Source organism: Moschus berezovskii, chromosome 6 (genome assembly GCF_049115385.1).
Source record: "Moschus berezovskii isolate FMDL1 chromosome 6, NW_MosBer_1.0, whole genome shotgun sequence".
Classification (NCBI taxonomy): Eukaryota; Metazoa; Chordata; class Mammalia; order Artiodactyla; family Moschidae; genus Moschus; species Moschus berezovskii.
Genome location: NC_142465.1, coordinates 47967001 through 47982657, shown reverse-complemented (window position 1 = coordinate 47982657; position 15657 = coordinate 47967001). Strand labels below are relative to the sequence as shown.

At 38.4% G+C, this 15657-nt stretch overlaps 1 protein-coding gene and 1 pseudogene across 2 annotated transcripts in view; one reads left to right on the top strand and one right to left on the bottom strand.

Moving 5' to 3' along the window:
• The window catches only part of LOC129536989 (uncharacterized), a 101987-nt gene that overhangs the window by 25275 nt on the left and 61055 nt on the right, over nucleotides 1-15657 (bottom strand). The window lies entirely within an intron of this gene.
• On the top strand, nucleotides 7185-7488 carry LOC129536913 (large ribosomal subunit protein eL36 pseudogene; annotated as a pseudogene).

The window sequence follows — 15657 nt, the reverse complement described above, 5'->3', positions numbered from 1 at the left end:
CTCCTCAAAGTAAGCCCCACTGGCCTTCAAAGTCAAATATTCTGGGGGTCCATCTTCCTGATGCAGGACACCTGAGCTGGAGAACCTGATGTGAACTTCAGCTGCCTTATTCTTTGGGGAGAGCATTTGTGATTGTAATTATTCTCCTGTTTGTGAGCTGCCTACCTGGGGGGTGTAGATCTTAACTATAATGTGACTATACTCCTTCTACCCCTGACATTGTGGCTCCTTCTTTATATCTTTAGTTGTAGAAGATCTTTTCTGGTAGATCCCTGTCTTTCTCATCCACAGTTGCTCTGTAAATAGTTGGAATTTTGGTGTGCCCATGAGAGGAGGTGAGCTCAGGGTCTTAGTCTGTCCACTCTGCCCTTGTAGCAAAGCCTGAGTCTAGCTAGTTTTGTAATGATTTATTGCTGCATAACAAACAATGATAATCATTTCAGTTTGCTTATAATTCTATGGGTCAGAAATTTGAGCAGGGTGGTTCCTCTGCTAATTGCATTCATTCTGCTGAGGGTCACTTGTAGAAATTATCGTCTAGAGGCCATTAGGTATGCATGGTCCAAACTATTTTTAATTGAGAAGTCTGGTGGTCAGTGATGGCTTTGATTAGGTCTCTCTGTCTCCATGTGATCTTTCATTCTCAAGGAGACTGAAACTTTTTTGTATGATCGTGTCAGTGTTCCAAGAAGACAAGAATAGAAGCTTCAAGGCCCTCTTGAAGCCTACACTCAGAAGTACCAAAGTGTTCAGTTCCACTGTAAGTAAAGAAGGTAAGGTCAACCCAGATTCAAGGATCTGGAGAAACAGTTTCACCTCTTGATAAGAGAAGTATCAAGGTCATAGTTGGCAAAGAAACACTTGTACACAGATGGAAGGAATCAGTGCAGTTGTCTTTATAAACAATTACCTCAGCTATGTATTATTTAAAAGCCTTTCTTCTCTAGGAGCTGAGACATAAGCTGAGAAGGTCATAAGAGGCCTCCATTAGGAGGCCACCAAATGTATTTATAGTGGGATCTTAGACACAAACTAGACCACCAAGTGCTTGAATACTAAAAGATTTAGCGGAAACACGAAGCACTTTTTATTCACCAAAATAGTGAAACAGTTTGCAATTTCCCAGACATTTACTTCATCTGAAATCCTTTCCTGCCAGATCTTCAGATAGACAACCTCTTCAATTATTTGAGGATAAACTCAAATTTTGCCTCCTCAGGGACTACCCTAATTAAAGTTAACCATCCCCATTTCACCGTCACATTTTCTTTATACAATACCGTAATCTGACATTACTTTAATATTTGTTTACTTGTTTATGATCTACTTCTTTCACTAGAACATACTTCCATGGGATCTGAGATTCTATTCATTTGTTTAGCATAGTAATATCAGTGAGTGATGAGTGCTTGAAAAGGTAGCAAGGCAAGGAAGGGATTTTACTAATGACTTATCCACTAATATCCCAAATTTGGTTCAAGTCAATCTCTGCTACAAAGCACAAAGTTGATAACGCCATCTAATCCATCCCTGGGCTTAGAACTTATTAAGCTTTTCCTGTACAAACATGTCTTCTTGGAACTTTCCATTTATGTTACAGATTCTAGTCTTCGAAACACATCTGTTTAACCTCAATTTTGTTCATTTGTAAACATGAGAAAATACCTCATTTATTATGTAAATTAAATGAGTTTCCATTTATAAAATGTATAGTGCAATACCTGGTATAACGTAGATAATAAATTGTAGTTACTATCATTATTATCCAGAATTCACTTGTGACTAACTGGACTTCCACATATCTCAAGCTCAATCACTATTTCATTTGTTTTTTGTTTCCAATTATCAATTCCAGCCTTCTGTTTCTGAAGTGCTCTCTTACTCCTCCGTTCCGTTCCGTTCAGTCGCTCAGTCATGTCCGACTCTTTGTGACCCCGTGGACTGTAGCCTACCAGGCTTCTCCGTCCATGGGATTCTTCAGGCAAGAATACTGGAGTGGGTTACCATTTCCTTCTCCAGGGGATCTTCCTGACCCAGGGATCGAACCCTGGTCTCCTGCATTGGAGGCAGACGCTTTAACATCTGAGCCACCAGGGAAGCCCCTCTTACTCCTCAGAAGGTTCTAAAAAAAGTCTGATCATTGATGTTTACAATTTATAGTGTCCACAACAGAAATGCAATGCTACTGGCATTTACAGAGTCAAAATGACAAATGGAGTATCAGTTAAGATGTTCTTGCCTATGTGGCCATTGGTATTATTGCCTGCTGAGCAGCCTCCCCAGGTTTCTTAATCTTCTGATGTTCTAGCTGGCCCTTTCCCCTTCTTCACAAAACTCAGGGACTCTTTCACTTGAGCTTAAGCTGCTCATCCAGGTGGTGATCGCTCCACTTTCTCTAGTCCTTACAACTCCATATGACAGCAGTGGATAACTGCTCATAGTAATGGCTTTTTAAAGACTATTCATGCCTCAGACATTTTATTGTCTTACTTTCATTAATGTTATGGTAACAATTTCTAGTCACATTCTGTAATCATAGAGTGAAATATTTTTTATTAAGCTAAAACTGCATTAATGTAACAGCTGAACCACCCTGAATCTGAAAAACCCCTGAATCTGAAAAGTCTTAAGAGGGTGTTTTCCTCTGAAATAAGAACATCAGCTTGCTCAAATTATGGGTTTCTTCTCATCCCTTTTTAACTACTTCCTGTTTACTCTTGTTGGTTTGTTAGATACCAATCCACTGGGGAGGACAGCATGTAATTATGTACTTGTCACCTTCCTTCCTTCTGGATCCCGAGAGTACCACCTTGAACTCACTGGGCCGCTTCATTGCTTTCATATAAGAAAGATTTTACTTTACATTTCTCAATTGTTCTCAAATAGTACCCTTTTCTTCTTTATTCATCCCTGTGAGGGGGCAATAAACAAACAATTAGATTCAGTTATGTCACTTAGCTGACATGAACAGGTAGTGGTTGGTTTAATGACAAAAGCCCAGCATTCTCGATTTCCCACACAGCTCAAAACTACCCTCCCTCAGGAAAAGAGATAGGACCTTGTTAGCCGTATCAGAGGAAAGCTGTATTAATCTAAGAAAACTGGTATATCAGTTCAGTTCGGTTGCTCAGTCATGTCCGACTCTTTGCAACCCCATGAACCACAGCACGCCAGGCCTCCCTGTCCATCACCAACTCCCAGAGTTCACTCAAATCCATGTCCATCGAGTTGGTGATGCCATCCAACCATCTCATCCTCTGTCATCCCCTTCTCTTCCTGCCTTCAATCTTTCCCAGCATCAGGGTCTTTTGCAATGAGTCAGCTCTTCGCATCAGGTGGCCAAAGTATTGGAGTTTCAGCTTCAACATCAGTCCTTCCAATGAACACCCAGGACTGATCTCCTTTAGGACGGACTGGTTGGATCTCCTTGCAGTCCAAGGGACTCTCAGGAGTCTTCTCCAACACCACAGTTCAAAAGCATCAATTCTTCAGCACTAAGCTTTCTTTATAGTCCAACTCTCACGTCCATATATAACCACTGGAAAAACCACAGCCTTGACTAGATGGACCTTTGTTGGCAAAGTAATGTCTCTGCTTTTTAATATGCTGGCTAGGTTGGTCATAACTTTCCTTCCAAGGAGTAAGCGTCTTTTAATTTCATGGCTGTAAGTAGCATCTACAGTGATTTTGGAGCCCAAAAAAATAAAGTCTGACACTGTTTCCACTGTTTCCCCATCTATTTGCCATGAAGTAATGGGATCGGAGCTGTTACCAAAGCAAATTTTGTTTTTTTCTCTCTCTTGGTAAAGAGGATTAGTAAATCTGGCATAGGGACTTTAAAGAATATGTAATGATGGTGTGCCATGATAGTCAATTAGACACTCCTGTTTCCTTGGTGGCTCAGGCTATAAAGAACCTGCCTGCAAAGCAGGAGGTGCAGGTTTGATCCCTGGGTAGTAAAGGTCCCCTGGAATAGGAAATGGCAGCCCACTCGAGTATTCTGGCCTGGAAAATCCCACAGACACAGCAGCCTGGTGGGCTACAATCCATAGGGGTCACAAAATAGTCAGACACGACTGAGCAGCTAAACAAAACTCAATGATATCACAGCTTAAATTAAAACACTGAAGAAGCTATGTGTGACTTTGGTGCCTTCGTGAAAAATATGGTCTGCTTTGAAAGCCTGAGATGTTTTATAGACAATGACAGTTATGCAAAAGGGAATCCAATGAAACTGGTTAAATACTAATGTGAAGGATGCAAAAAAAGACCTCTAAAGAAGGCCCATTTATTCTGTGAGCATTTGACATCCTTGGATAGGCCAAGATGTATAAAACTGAGTTTGGGAGTAGGGGACATGGAGACCTAAGTTACTCTATCACTATAGAGTTGGAGAAATTGGAGTTGTGTTCCTTAAAGGAGAGAACAAGAAAAGTCACAAGGGTAAGAAAAATTCTGGAAGCTGACATCAAGTTGGACTGTTTTCTGTTACTGTGAAATGATGAGCATCCCTGCACATTACCACCTTCATTAAAGTCATCTCTACATATAAAAGTCTTTGAATGTTTTAAATGGCTATTGGGGAAAAGACCAAAGTCCACAGCTGGGTTAATATGTTACAAAACAGGTAACATGAACAGGATGATGCATAATTTGTAAACTAGACTAAGTAGATGTATGCAGGAACTCAGAGCCAGAAATTATTATGAGGTCTCAAGACCTCAAGGGACACATATAAAACTCTAGGTAAATGGACATATACAATCCATAGAATAGTGATGGGTTGAATCAACCTCATCCATGTCTTTGGTGGCCCCAGAGAGCCAAGATGACCTCTGAATTATACATGTTATGTTTGACCATTTTATAAAGAAAAAAATATTAAGCATTATATATGATCTGAAATATTGAAATCTTAAATTGAGTTCTGAAAATAATAATATCCATAAGCATAGCACTAACTTGCCTTCTTTATCTTTTTATCTCTGAAGTTAAATAACTGCTAAAAAACATTTAAAGAAGATATGCCCAAGAAAACTTCAAACTATCAAGCATTTGGGCACATTTATGAATATTTTTATTAGTTACATGTGAAACATCAGCATGCATTGGCAATCTTTTCTCCTATTCTTGACAAATTTAAATTCCACTTTTTGTAGTTCTCTCCACATCTTTACAGCTATCTTCAAGAAGGGTCTTTGTCCTTTCCTACCTAACCTCACTTTTTGAAGATGATTTAGCATTCTGCTTAATAATCTTGAAGTCATCAAATAATATTTTCCTAAACTTCTTTCCCATCTCTGAAAATATTCTTGCATCTATAGGAATAATTTAATCTCAGAGGGACTCTCCCACCTCTTCCAGACCTTGCTACCTTCTCTCTTTCCATTACTTTCAAATTTTTCTTCCCTATTAGCAACACATTCTCAGACTACAATCAATTTCTCTTATACTAAAAAATAAACTCCTTTAACTCATATTCTCCCAAACACCACTCATTACCTATTTTCCCTTCTCACACAAACTTGTCATAAGCATTGTCTTTATTTTTTTTACTTAACTCACTACTTACTTATTCTCAATCCAACAAATATTTCTTTAGCAACTACTATATATCCAGCACTGGGCTATGTTCAACCATTACAAAATTGCTCTGCCTCTACCACTCCACTGAAACTGTACTAAGAGATTACCATGTGAAATCCTAATTGTCAAATCAAAGTCTATTTTTTGATCCTTATATTTCTTGACCTTTCTGCAGCATTAGATAATTTCTTTCACTCTCACCTTCTTGAAATTCTGGTAATCTGTGATGGTTTATTCTTCTTTTTTACTTCTTTGACAATTTCTTCTGTATATATTCTTAGTGGAAAAAGCTTCAGAAAAGGGTAGAGTGAAGATTACTATTGAGGTCAACTACCCTGACAAATTATTCCCTTGGCAAAAAGTGATAGGACCCTAATCTATGTGCAGTCTATCAGGAACACAAGTTTGGACTCAGCAGATCCATCTCTTTATTCAAAGCTTTTTGAGAGCAGGGTCTTTGATGTCTTCACTACATTATTTCCAGAACTTAGAAGAGTTTCCCACCACAGAATGAGCAGTCAATAAATATTTTTTTGTAACAGTTTTATTGGGAAAGAATTGATGTGCGATAAAATTCACTGTTTCAAAGTGCACAATTCACTTTTAGTATAGTCACGCCAGTTCATAATTTTTATAACATTTTTATCATCTCAAAAAGAAATCCTTCACTCATTAACACTTTTCATCCTCTTTCCTCCGCCCCCAACCCCTGGAAGCCACTAATTTATTTTTCTCTGGATTTGCCTGTTCTGGACATCTTATATAAATGGAATCATATAATGTGTGGTCTTTTCTTGTCTGGTTCTTTTACTGTGGCTGAAAAGCATTCCATTGTATCACTATATCACATTCTGTTTATCCATTCATCAGGTGATGCACATTTGGGTTCTTTCCATTTTTTGAGCTATTATGAAAAGGCTGCTATGAACAGTCACATATAAGATTTAATGTGGACACATATCAATACATTCTTTTGGGGATATGTCAAGGGGGAGAACTTCTGGGTCACGTGACAATTCTATGTTGAACATTCTGAGGGACTGCCACACTGTTTTTGTGAAATGGCTGGACGATTTTACAGTTTCACCAACAATTAATGAGGGTTCCAATTTCTTCACATCCTCACTGACAGTTGTTATTATCTGTGTTTTTTAAACCATCCTAGTAGGTGTGAAATGGTATCTAATTGTGGTTTTCATTTGCATTTATCTAACAGTTAATGATGTTGAGCATCTTCTCATGTCCTGATTGGTCATTTATTGTCCATAAATATTTTATGAATGAATGTGTTCAGTCAGAGACTCTGAGGCAGGCTCTCAGGGAAACCATCATAGTTATTCAGATAGTCACTGTCTGATAGCAATGAATGATCAGCAGAAGTTGGGAGTACCTTATGAACGAATGATTGCGTATCCAACTGCCTTACTTAGTCAACGTAGCTGATGTCTAAACCTGGTTTGTTTTGTTCAGTATTGACTTCCGATTTTGATTTTATCAAAGACAATTAGTGCTCCTCATTCTGAGTTCAAATTCTTTTAAGCAAATATAAAAAAAGAAAAAGTGGCTTCTTCAATGGCAGCCACTGAAGAGCATCAGCCATGGCTCTGTGCTGTCCCGTGGCCATAGGCCTCAACAAGGGCCACAGGTGACCAAGAACAAGAACATGAGCAAACTGAGACACAGATGCCACTGCTTCAACAAACACACCAAGTTTGTGCAGGACATGCGCGGCTTCGCCCCTGAGGAGTGGCAGCCCATGGAGCTGTTCAAGATTTCCAGGGACAAGTTGGCCCTCAACTTCATCAAGAAAAGGGTGGGACACACGTTTCTGCCAAGAGGAAGAATGAGCAGCTGAGCAATGTCCTGGCCACCATGAGGAAAGTGGTAGCGAAAAAGGACTGAGCCTTTTCCCTCTGTGCATAATAAAACCTTCCCTGGGGGAGGGGAATAAAGAAAGAAAGAGAGAAGAAAAAGTCAAGGAGCTATAAGAAAATCAGTTTTCAGAGGGGATGGCTGGCTTTCACCATTTGGGGGACCAGGAGCCAGGAGTTATCTTGACTCTAATCTATCTTGATTTCCCTGTTCAAATGCTAATAAGCAATACGGAATTATTTTTGAGGTGACTGTACTGTAATAAAAGGTGGTGGGCTTAGGCTGCCTAGCTGCTTTTGCCCAATCCTTGCAGCAACTCCATTATCTTTTAGGGAATAGCTTTTAATCCTATAAATACAATGTGGTGGGACTATAATTTCCCTAACGAACAGATATCCTTGTTCACCATACTAGGCCAGTTAGAAACTTCTTTTCTAGAATTTTTTTTAAATTTAACCTTTTTATTATTAAATAAAGCACAGATACAGAAAGTGACACAAAATAAATATATAAAAGTGAATTATTAAAAGCCAACACCCCTTTAACCACCACCCACATTATGAAAAAGAAACTTTGCAACTGCTCCAGAAGTCCCTTCATGTTGCCCATCCCAAAGGCTATTCCTTTTGTGCAAAATAATCACCATCATGACTTTTACAATGATTTCTTTTTACATTTCTTTGTGATTTAATCATGTAAGTGTCTCTAGGCATTGCAGTTTAGTCTTGCCCCATTTTTAAATAGTATATGGGGACTACCCTGGTGGTCTAGTGGTTAAGACTTCACCTTCCAATGCAGAGGGTGTGGTTCAATACTTGGTCGGGGACCTAAGATCCCACATGCCTCATGGCCAAAAACCAAAATAGAACACAGAAGCAATATTGCAGCAAATTCAATAAAGAATTAAAAAAAAACAAACCTAATATGTCTTTTAAGAATCTTTTAACCTGCAGACTCTCCATTATTTCTCTTTCTTAAAATACATTTTTTGAAGAATCTAAAACCATTTGATCTATAGAGTATTCCAAAGTTTGGATTTTGCTGATTACACACTCATGGTGCAGGTAAAATTCTCCTCTTTCCTATTTCTTATGAAGTAGCAGTTGAAATCCAGCCAACTAATCAAATGTGTTAGGAAGCACATAGCGTCCAGTTTTCTCACTTTTTTGACACTAGCAGTCATTGATGCTCAATGCTTAGCTCCATTAATTCACTGAAGATTGCAAAAATGCTTACATTTTAATTTAATCATTTTATTTTCATTTATTTGCTGATATAATTTTATGTTACTTGGCTACCACAGTTTATATAGGAAAGGCAGGTTAAATATACGATTCTTTTCTTTCTATACTTTTCAAGAAAATGAATTGGTTCCCTGTTACCCTTAAAAATCACTCCAAAATCACTGCAAATGGTGACTGCAACCATGAAACTAAAAGACTCTTGCTCCTTGGAAGAAAAGCTCTGACCAATCTAGACAGCATATTAAAAAACAGAGACATTAGTTTGCCAACAAAGTTCCATCTAGTCAAAGTTATGGTTTTTCCAGTAGTCATGTATGGATGTGAGAGTTGGACTATAAAGAAAGCTGAGCGCCAAAGAATTGATGCTTTTCAACTGTGGTGTTGGAGAAGACTCTTGAGAGTCACTTGGACTGCAAGGAGATCCAACCAGTCCATCCTAAAGGAGATCAGTCCTGAATATTCATTGGAAGGACTGATGCTGAAGCTGAAACTCCAATATTTTGGCCATCTGATACGAAGAACTGACTCATTTGAAAAGACCCTGGTGCTGGGAAAGATTAAGGGCAGGAGGAGAAGGAGACGACAGAGGATGAGACGGTTGGATGGCATCACAGACTCAATAGACGAGTTTGAGTAAACTCCGGGAGTTGTGATGGACAGGGAGGGGTGGCATGCTGCAGTCCATGGGGTCACAGAGTCAGACACAACTGAGCAACTGCACTGACTACCCTCAAAAGGTAACCAATTGTTTTTCTCCCCAATGTCATTATGATAATTCATCATCACACATTTAAACTTATCTAATGAACTTTGATCCATTGTAATTCTTATCCTTGTGCTAAGTCGTTTCAGTAGTGTCCAGCTCTTTGACCTTATGGACTGTAGCCTGCCAGGCTCCTTTGCCTGTGGGATTCTCCAGGTAAGAATATTGGAGTGAGTTGCTGTGCCCTCCTACAGAGGATCTTCCTGACCCAGGGATCGAACTTGAGTCTCTTAGGTCTCCTGCATTGGCATATTCTGGGAAGCCCTCTTATCCTCACTGAGGCTCAAATTATGTCATGTTTGAGCAATAGAAGCTTACTCCAGTTGATTCCTGTATTCTATTGGCACAAATTTTTTTTTCTAGAAAGAAGATATTTTATTTTCAGCATGTAAGTTGTATATTTTACGGCAAGCCACTCCGGTACTATTGCCTAGAAAATCCCATGGATGGAGGAGCCTGGTAGGCTGCAGTCCGTGGGGTCGCTAAGGGTCGGACACGACTGAGCGACTTCACTTTCACTTTTCACTTTCACACATTGGAGAAGGAAATGGCAACCCACTCCAGTGTTCTTGCCTGGAGAATCCCAGGGATGGGGGAGCCTGGTGGGCTTCTGTCTGTGGGGTCACACAGAGTCGGACACGACTGAAGTGACTTAGCAGCAGCAGCATATGTTTTTGTTTTGAGCTACTCCTCGAGGGGGAAACGTCATCTTTTCAGTGATTAGATGTTAATGGTCATAATTCAGTGAGAACCACAGCATAACAAAGAGACAGAGTTGGGGAAATCTGAAGCATTCACACAGTTTATACTATTTCACTCAACTGCACTCCTGGAATTATGTCGATTGATTAATCCAGGTCAACTCAGAGACTTTCATCAATTTATGTGTCTGATCTTTTCTTATGATTAGATTCAGGTTATGCATTTTTGGCAGAATTACCACAAAAGTGGTAGAAATGTAAAGAATGGTATTTACAATTATACTTAGGCTCAGATATGCTCACTTCTACTAGCATTCATTGCTTTTAGACCCACTCAGGAGAAATCAAAGATTACTAGAATGAGTTCTGCTTCCAGTAACAATAGAGTAGCATGTATCAGGCTAACTCTCCTGCACATGATACATTAAAATCTGGACAACATTTGTTTAAAAAATTTTTTGTTTAAGCCAACCAGTTGTTTTTTTTTTGTTTAAGCCAACCAGCTCTGGAGAATAAAAAAGACAGGCAAAAACTAAAGGAATGTTGACTCTTGAAATAAGGGATGTACTGTGATATTTGTGTTCCGAAGGCTTTTCTCTTGAGGGAAATCCCTTGTCTGTGAGACATATGGTAGCTAGAACTCAAGTAGAAAACTGAGATCTTAGTGGCATAAGACTGAGTGTAGAGCTGCTGGAACACCTGGAATGGGGAGCCCTGAGAATAAAGAAGTCTGAAAATCTGCATAAAAATTCCATCCGAGTCTTTGGCTGATCACAGAACTATAACTTTGTAGGGAAACTCTATGGAACCCCGTAGAAAACAACAGTGGAAAGAGGGAAGGAATTTAGCACATTTCAATTACTGTCTATCACAGGGGAGACTGAATTGAGTTTGTATCCAGTCAAGTTAACTACTGCTGAAAAAACCACTAACATTGTTATGAGGGAAATAGCAAAATCCAGTGTCCCTATAATGTCCAGTATACTACAAAAACGTGGTGCAGTGGTAAAGAATTCACCTGCTGATGCAGGAGACGTAGGAGATGTGAGTATCATCCCTGGGTCAGGAACATCCCGTGGAATAGGAAATAACAACCCACTCCAGTATTCTTGCTTGAAAAATCCCATGGACAAAGAAGCTTGGTGGGCTGTAGTCCGTGGGGTCGCAAGGAGTCAGACATGCATACAATAAAAATAATTAATTTGCAAAGAAACAGAAAAATATGACCCATGGACAAGAGAAAAAACAAGAGAAAGCAATCCTGAATGGCCTAAATGTTGGAATTAGCAGACAAGAATTTTAAAACAGCTATAGAAATTTTGTCATAATGGATTAACTAAAGGATAGATACCAGTAGAGAAATGTCAGTAGAAAAATGAAAACTATTTTTTTAATCCCAGTGGAAATTTCTGGGTATCATTTTGTTCTTAGGCCTGTCAGATGCCTTAGTGCTTCCTCCAGGTTTCTTCCACCAAGACAGTGATAACACACAAGCCTGAGGATACCAGTGTTTTGGGGCTGGGAGGGACATCTTATTCATTTAATTCTATTATAAATGCTCTCCAGATGGTTTCGTTATCTAGTTTCTCACTTTACTCTCATGTAAAGATTCAAGAAAATTCTGCTGCCACTCTGCCACCTTCTTCCCAGAACTCCTGAAAAATTTGAATCTTGAGCAGACTTAGTAAAGGTACTGAAAATAGTTGAAATACATTCATCTCAGTGCAGGTGTCCTAACTAAAATAGTGCTAATATAACTTCTCCTATCATTCTTGTTAATTGATGTCCAGAGCTGCTTTGATTCTCAATATCCTTCTGAAAAACACTTTTTTACTTAAGTAAATCAGAAATCATATTTTATGAAAGTGAAATGCTTTAAAACCTATCAGTTCAGTTCAGTCGCTCAGTCATGTCCAACTCTTTGCGACCCCATGAATCGCAGCACGCCAGGCTTCCCTGTCCATCACCAACTCCCAGAATTCACCCAACCTCATGTCCATCGAGTCGGTGATGCCATCCAGCCATCTCATCCTCTGTTGTCCCCTTCTCCTCCTGCCCCCAATCCCTCCCAGCATCAGAGTCTTTTCCAATGAGCCAACTCTTCACATGAGGTGGCTAAAGTATTGGAGTTTCAGCTTTAGCATTAGTCCTTCCAATGAACACCCAGGATTGATCTCCTTCAGAACGGACTGGTTGGATCGCCTTGCAGTCCAAGTGACTCTCAAGAGTCTTCTCCAACACCACAGTTCAAAAGCATCAATTCTTCGGCAGTCAGCTTTCTTCACAGTCCAACTCTCACATCCATACATGACCACTGGAAAAACCATAGCCTTGACTAGACAGACCTTTGTTGGCAAAGTAATGTCTCTGCTTTTTAATATGCTATCTAGGTTGCTCATACCTTTCCTTCCAAGGAGTAAGCGTCTTTTAATTTCATGACTGCAATCACCATCTGCAGTGATTTTGGAACTCCCCCCCAAAAAAACTTGACCGTGTTAATAGTAAAGTAGACGCACAGTCTCAGAATTGGCTCTGGGCAGAAGTTAAAAAAGAAGTCTCTCCACAAAATGTTGGCCATTATGCTATCTTCACAAGGGTTTGAAGTCTAAATCTTCTGTAATTGAGGGTTGAGATTTAAGTGGCATTGGTATGTTGTGTTTCCTGGAAGGCCCCTGGAAGAAGAAAATAAACCCTCCTTGGAAGAGTGTACTCTTATGTTAGCCTTAATGTCTACAGATAGAGTTCCAATTATTTAATAATACACAATTAAATAATCCAATTATTTAATAATAATTAAAAAATTACAAACACAAAAGGAAAAAAATCAGAAATAGAATAAATAATATACTAGAGAAACAGACCTTAACAGACTACAGATACTGAAATTATCAGATAAACATACAAAATTACTCTATTTCCAGGAATATAACAGAGATTGAAATATCTGAGAATGAGAAAAAGGTAATAGGAACTGATCAGGAAGATTTGAAAGCTAGTACATTGAACTCATAAAAATGAAAATGTAATAAATGTAAAACTCAACCAAAGAATTAGAAAGCAGATTAGATACAGCTGACTAGAATGAATGAGTTATAGAACTGAAAAAAATTTCAGATTGCAGATTGAGGGGACAAATTGATGTAAAACACCAAAGTGAGTTTTGGAGACATAAAGTACTGAGTGAGAAGGCCTAATTAGAATTCCTCAAAAGGCAACTGAGATAAGGAAAGACAGTATGAGAAGAAATAATGACTAAGGGAATTCCCTGGTGGTCCATTGGTTAGGACTCTGTGCTTCCACTGCCAGGGTCCTGGATTCAATCCCTGGTTGTGGAACTAAGATCCCACAAGCTGTGTGGCACAGCCAAAAAGAAAGAAAGAAAGAAAAATAATAATGGCTAAGAATTTTCTAAAATCAATTGAAGACATAACCACATTCAGGAAGTCCACAAATGCCAAACTGTATAAATAAAAAGAAATCCGTACCTACATACAGAATAAAGCTGCAGAACAGCAAAGACAGGAAGAAGGTCTTAAAAGCAACTAGAAAGAAAAGATAGATTACCAACAAGGGAGACATAGTTAAACTGGCAGCTAATGCCTTAATAGTAATAATGGGAGCCAGAAGACAGTGGAATAATATACAACCAGAATGACCTTCTGAAAATGAAATACACTATTCAAAATAAATAAATAAATAAAACCAAGAGGATTTACCACTAAATGTTTCTCACTGAGGGAACAACTCAAGAATATACTTCAATAAGAAGGTAAGTGATTCCAGTAAGGTGTTCTGAGACGCACCTATCAAGCAGGAAAGTCGAAACTTTACTGAAACAGGACACCAGTGATTTTCAGGGCCACATATAAAGAAAACACTGGTTATTTCTTCCAGCCATTGTTTTAGATTTACCTATATTTGATCTTAACAACAGATTCTAAAGCCTCTGTCATTAAGACCTTGAATGCTTTCTAAGCAATATATTTTTTAAAAAGGAAAAAGAAAAACTCAATGCTTTTCTTAAACATTACTAGCTGGGGTGAATTATATATTTCTATAGTCAAAGGGACTTGTTTTTGGCTAACAAACACATTTCTGGAACAGCTTGCTCTATCTGAATCAGGAAGCAGAGAAAAGAAGCAATCAGATCAGCAGGAAGAACAAATCTTGCAAATGGAACAAAATATGGACAGATGGTTGAATCTGTGTTAGATCACTCTGAACCATTGTGAAGGCAAGTAGGAGCATTAATTGTTCAGAGCATGCACATAGTGAAATGGGGGGAAACTATTCCATATATTGCATGTGAATTTCCCAGTACTCTACAGAGAAGAATCACTGACACACATGTATGATGTTTTCCTGGAAGAAATTAAAAGTTTTGGCATTTCCCCCCAAAGCACATCTTAGTTTCACATGTCCAGAGAAAGGGTCTTCACTAGATTATTTATCATTATGGTCATCTTCTTTGATGGCTTTTGCATTGGTAGAAAGCTGGGTGATAATAGAACACTTTGGAGATACCTGCTTACTAAAAAAGTCAGGTTACAAGTCCTCATTACTTCAGTTGTTGCCAGGTGTCCTTAAATTATTGTCATCAAAAAATGTGAGAATTTTGCCTAGAAAAGGCAAAATTGTGAAGAAGGCAATAGTTTCTTTCACCATAACCTAAATTAAAATTAAAATGTTTTCTTTCATCATCTTTCTTCTTCATGATTTGACCTCCAGAGCCAAAATTACTGTTCTTTGCTATATGTATCTCAGCTGTGTATTAAGAACCCAATATTATCTAACTTGCACTGTAGTATTTCTAATTAGTAACCCTTCCAAGGTTGAATTTTTACAACAATTCTTTTTAACCAGAATGAAACACTAATTGATAGAATGTCCAGTAATTTAGCAAATTTCTGAATATCTACTGTATCAAGGTGGGATATCAACTCATTAGAGAAAAGATATATTTTGGAGATAAATGGATAGCCGTCTAGGGGAAAGTGAAATTAGACCCCTACCTCAGATGATAGACACACATAGTAAGAGAGTCAAGATTAATTATCATGAAGTTGAAAGCAAAAATCATAAAACTTCAGACTAAAATACAGTAAAATTTTTAATTATTTTTCACATTAAGTCTTAATATAAAACAAAACTGAGTATATTTTTTAAAATATTAAATATTTGACTATATAAAAATTTAAATGTCTAAACAGTGAAAGACATCATACAAAAAGTTAAGATGATAAATGAAAATGGAGAAAATATTTGCAATACATATGATAGAACCAGTGTAGGTGATGTTTAAGAGCACAGGCTCAGGAATGAGACTGCCCTATAGGAAAAGGTGTACGTCAAGGTTGTATATTGTCACCTTGCTTATTTAACTTATATGCAGAGTACATCATGAGGAACGCTGGGCTGGAAGAAGCACAAGCTGGAATCAAGATTGCCGGGAGAAATATCAATAACCTCAGATATGCAGATGACACCACCC